Source organism: Salvelinus sp. IW2-2015, unplaced genomic scaffold, assembly GCF_002910315.2.
Source record: "Salvelinus sp. IW2-2015 unplaced genomic scaffold, ASM291031v2 Un_scaffold2296, whole genome shotgun sequence".
Taxonomy (NCBI): domain Eukaryota; kingdom Metazoa; phylum Chordata; class Actinopteri; order Salmoniformes; family Salmonidae; genus Salvelinus; species Salvelinus sp. IW2-2015.
In genome coordinates this window covers 111,010-116,338 of record NW_019943622.1, presented here as the reverse complement: position 1 = coordinate 116,338, position 5,329 = coordinate 111,010, and the positions used below count along the sequence as shown (strand labels likewise).

Below are 5,329 nucleotides of genomic sequence, written 5' to 3'. Positions count from 1 at the left end.
ATTAACTACATTATGATGTTTTAACAACTATAACGACTGAAAACATGACCGGAGAAATATTGCTGGTTAGAAAACGATTTGGAACGAGGCAGGTCCGATGGCCTTCACGCTTGAGGCGCACGTTGAGAAGAGGTCTCTGTACATTTTTGTCATTTATAATGGCTGTGAACGTCCCATCGACTTCATTGAAAAACGTGATGACGTACAGACACCCAGAGGAAGACGTAGGCAGTGTCCGTTTTCTTCATAGCATTCACTGTGGCCTTATAAACAGACCCCAATCAGAGGTAAAAATTTCTGAAATCTGAACCCTGTCATGAAAAGTGCTGTAGAAATTGTTCTGTACCACTCAGAGACAAAATTCCAACTTCTATAGAAACTAGAAGGTGTTTTCTATCCAATAATAACAATAATATGCATATTGTACGATCAAGAATTTAGCACGAGGCAGTTTAATTTGGAGACACAAATATGCTAATGCGGAACAGCACCCCCTATAGTTGCAAGAAGTTAACAGTGTCGTAAGCCTGACAGGATAATTTCTTGTTAACAGCCGCGTCGTAAGCCTGAAGGATAACGTCTTTTAACAGTGTCGTAATCTGAACTCTGGTCGAGAGGGAAAGGGACAGTACACTTTCTGAGCCTTTCCCACCAGAACACTTTGGAAGAGCAGTGACCAAATGTCTGGCGGCCATTTTAGGGAGGTGGCGATCCGCTCAGAGTACAATATGCATCCACTTCCTTTTTCATTGAATGGCGCTACAAGTTGGCTGTTCCCGAACTATGTTGAGGGTGCAGGATCTTGTTCTCCATGAATATGGTAGTCTCTCTAATCACCTGACACTCTGCTGTGTTCAAAATACACTTTTGGGTAAACGGCCATTTAAAAAAAAAAATATATATATATATTATTAGCCTGTGTGTTATTGCAACTTTTGAAATGATTCCACCGATCTTACAACCCCTCAAGGTTGGATGTCAGTGACCCTCTACCCAAACGTGTATTTTGATCGACTTAAGTTTTAGTCGTGGGATTTTGTTGTTGATTTCGTCTGTTTCTGATTTCTGTATTGTTACTAATCTCTCTACCCACTCTCCCTTTCTCAGGTCACATGGGTCCCCGAGGGTCACCTGACAACAACATTAAGTGGCGAGGCCATTTTCAAGGATGTATCCGTCGGCATGGCGATGCAGGGTGCGGGCGACGCCCCCATGACCCAGAGGGGGGCGGAGTTTAACATGAAAATGACCAATGAGACGACGGCGGGGAGCTGGGGCGAGACTTCGTATTTAATGACACTGCCCCTGGCTCCAAGCGGCGAAACATCATTGGACTGGGAGGGAGGGGAGGGGCTAGACCCTAATGACCTCAGAAACGGAAAGAAGTTCTACAGTCGCTCCTTCAGAGGTGGAGGAGGGAGGGGAGGACACGAGGAGGGAGGAGCTAGAGGGTACAGAGAGAACCGTTGGAGGGGGGAGAGACGGGGGGTGGGAGGTTACCGAGGAGTGGGGAGGAGAGACAACAGGGACGGTTTCCGGGAGCGAGACCGAGGGGACAGGAGGCAGGAAGGAAGAGGAGACTACCAGGGTAACGCCACCTCTAAAGGACAAAATGTGAGGGGTCGGGGGAGGGTCTACCACTACAATCAACAGCCATCCAATGGCAGAGAGGCAGGCTACTCTAGTGGGCTGAGGAACCCCCCTTATACAGATTTGTGAGATTTGATTGGCTGATATGGCTTTATTGGGATTGTTTATCATTTTTGTTTTGTTTTCTGGTATTTTAATCGTCTTGTTTGTGGGACTCTATAGCTGTCGTTGGACTCGTCTTTTAAAAAAAGAAAAAGAAAAAAAATCTGTCAAGTGTCTCCATGTTAATGTTGCCTTCTGGACTCGGGCTGTGTCCCATATTTAGTGCACTATTGATCACGCTCCATAGGGCCCTGGTCAAAAGTAGTGCACTATATATAGGGAATAGGGTGTCATTTGAAAGATGTTAAACCTGTACAGATAGGTATTCAGTGTTTGCATTTTCTGTTTAATAAAACTTTGATGTATTTAGTCATTGCCTTTCTTTTCCTGTTTCAGACAAATGTATTTCTGATGCGATCCAGTAAGCTGCGTTCCAAATGGCTATATATATATATTTAAATAAATATATATAGGGATTATGTATATACTACCATTCAAAAGTTTGGGGTCACTTAAATGTACTTAAAAAAAAAAAAAATTAAAGAATAAATAAAAATTGATCAGAAATACAGTGTAGACATTTAATGTTGTAAATGACTACTGTAGCTGGAAACGGCTCATTTTTTAAAAGAAAATCTACATAGGCGTACAGAGGCCCATTATCAGCAACTATCACTCCTGTGTTCCAAGGGCACGTTGTGTTAGCTAATCCAAGTTTATCATTTTGAAAGGCACTGGACAGAGAAACTGCCTAGAAGGCCAGCATCCCGGAAGTTGCCTCTTCACTGTTGACGTTGAGACTGGTGTTTTGCGGGTACTATTTAATGAAGCTGCCAGTTGAGGACTTGAGGCGTCTGTTTCTCAAACTAGACACTAATGTACTTGTCCTCTTGCTCAATTGTGCACCGGGGCCTCCCACTCCTCTTTCTATTCTGGTAAGAGCCAGTTTGCGCTGTTCTGTGACGGGAGTAGTACACAGCGTTGTACGAGATCTTCAGTTTCTTGGAAATTTCTCGCATGGAATAGCCTTCATTTCCCAGAACAAGACTAGACTGACGAGTTTCAGAAGAAAGGTTTTCCTTCTGTCCATTTTGAGCCTGTATCGAACCCACAAATGCTGATGCTCCCAGATACTCAACTAGTCTAAAGAAGGCCAGTTTTATTGCTTTTTAAGAGGCACAATTTTCAGCTGTGCTAACATAATTGCAAAAGGGTTTCTCATGATCAATTAGCCTTATAAAATGATAAACTTGGATTAGCTAACACAACGTGCCATTGGAATACAGGAGTGATGGTTGCTGATACTGGGCCTCTCTAAGCCTATATACAGTTGAAGTGGTAAGTTTACATACACTTAGGTTGGAGTCATTAAAACTTGTTTTTCAACCACTCACACATTTCTTGTTAAAACTATAGTTTTCCATTCAACATATTTTTTATTGAACACAATGGGTGTATAGGAAAAACTATAGTTTTGGAAGTCGGTTAAGACATCTACTTTGTGCATGACACAGGAATTTTTCCAACAATTGTTTACAGACAGATTATTTCACTAAAAATTCACTATCACAATTCCAGTGGGTCAGAAGTTTACATACACTAAGTTGACTGTGCCTTTAAACAGATTGGAAAATTCCAGAAATGATGTCATGGCTTTAGAAGATTCTGATAGGCTAATTGACAGAATTTGAGTCAATTGGAGGTGTACTTGTGGAAGAATTTGAGTCAATTGGAGGTGTACCTGTGGATGTATTTCAAGGCCTACCTTCAAACTCAGTGCCTTCTTGCTTGACATCATGGGAAAATCTAAAAGAAATCAGCCAAGACCTCAGAAAAAAATTGTAGACACAAGTCTGGTTCATCCTTGGGAGCAATTTCCAAACGCCTGAAGGTACCACGTTCACTGTACAAACAATAGTACGCAAGTATAAACACCATGGGACCACGCAGCCGGCATACCGCTCAGGAGAAGACGCGTTCTGTCTCCTAGAGGTGAGCCTACTTTGGTGCGAAAAGTGCAAATCAATCCCAGAACAACAGCAAAGGACCTTGTGAAGATGCTGGAGGGAACAGGTACAAAAGTTCTCTATATCCACAGTAAAACGAGTCCTATATCGACATAACCTGAAGGGCTGCTCAGCAAGGAAGAAGCCACTGCTCCAAAACCGCCATAAAAAAGCCAGACTATGGTTTGCAACTGCACATGTGGACAAAGATCGTACTTTTTGGAGAAATGTCCCCTGGTCTGATGAAACAAAAATATAACTGTTTGGCCATAATGACCATCGTTATGTTTGGAGGAAAAAGGGGGAGGCTTGCAAGCCGAAGAACACCATCCCAACCGTGAAGCACGGGGTTGGCAGCATCATGTGGGGGTGCTTTGCTGCAGGAGGGACTTGTGCACTTCATAAAATAGATGGCATCATGAGGCCGGAAAATGATGTGGATATATTGAAGCAACATCTCAAGACATCAGTCAGGAAGTTAAAGCTTGGTCGCAAATGGGTCTTCCAAATGGACAATGACCCCAAGCATACTTCCAAAGTTGTGGCAAAATGGCTTAAGCGAAACAAAGTCAAGGTATTGGAGTGGTCATCACAAAGCCCTGACCTCAATCCTATAGAACATTTGTGGGCAGAACTGAAAAAGCGTGTGCGAGCAAGGAGGCCTACAAACCTGACTCAGTGACACCAGCTCTGTCAGGAGGAATGGGCCAACATTCACCCAATTTATTGTGGGAAGCTTGTGGAAGGCTACCCGAAACGTTTGACCCAAGTTCAACAATTTAAAGGCAATGCTACCAAATACGAATTGAGTGTATGCAAACTTCTGACCCACTGGGAATGTGATGAAAGAAATAAAAGCTGAAATAAATAATTCTCTACTATTATTCTGACATTTCACATTCTTAAAATAAAATTGATGATCCTAACTGACCTAAGACAGGGAATGTTTACTAGGATTAAATGTGGCTGAGACGCAAAGAAAGTTCAAGGAGAAGGGGTACAAAAATGATCAGATTAATATTGCCATTAAGAAAATTCTAAACAGAACGAGACATGACCTTTTTCAAGGGCAGTCTCACAAAAAGACGCATTCTTGCATTCTAACTACCGTTAGAATCGTTCACAAACATTGGCACATTCAAAAATCCGATGATAGTCTCGGTAATGTGTTTTCGGACCTTCCCTTGGTCGTATTCTCGCGGGGCAGAAACCTCAGAGACCAATTGGTACACTCTGATTTACCACCCCAAGATATTCCTGAACAACGTCTATTTGCGCCCCTACTGGATGGAAATTTCAAGTGTAATGGCTTTGCTCAATGCAATGGCACTTATAAATGTAGATCCTTCAAACACCCACAAACAGGGAAATCGATCCCAATCAAAGGTGTTATTACGTGCTCCATTAAGGCAGTTATTTATCTTATAACTTGTCCTTGTGGTAAAAAGGATGTGGGTAAAACAAAGYGTGAATTAAAAGTACGTATCTCAGAGCATCGTAGCACCATTAGGTGTAAAAACTCGACTTACCCAGTTGCGGCCCACTTTTTGGAGGCAGGCCACTCGATTTCGTCTCTGCGTTATATTGGCATTGAACATGTCACCCTCCCTAGGAGAGGGGGTGACCTTGAT

The 5,329-nt window shown here is 42.6% G+C and overlaps 1 protein-coding gene across 1 annotated transcript in view; it reads left to right on the top strand.

Moving 5' to 3' along the window:
* Positions 1–2,061, top strand: part of otud4 (OTU deubiquitinase 4) — a 35,731-nt gene extending 33,670 nt beyond the window's left edge. Inside the window, exon 20 of the mRNA XM_070440196.1 lies at positions 1,108–2,061. The gene's annotated coding sequence lies outside the window, so the exon portion shown is untranslated. The remainder of the gene's footprint in view (positions 1–1,107) is intronic.
* The last annotated feature ends 3,268 nt before the right edge of the window (positions 2,062–5,329 follow it).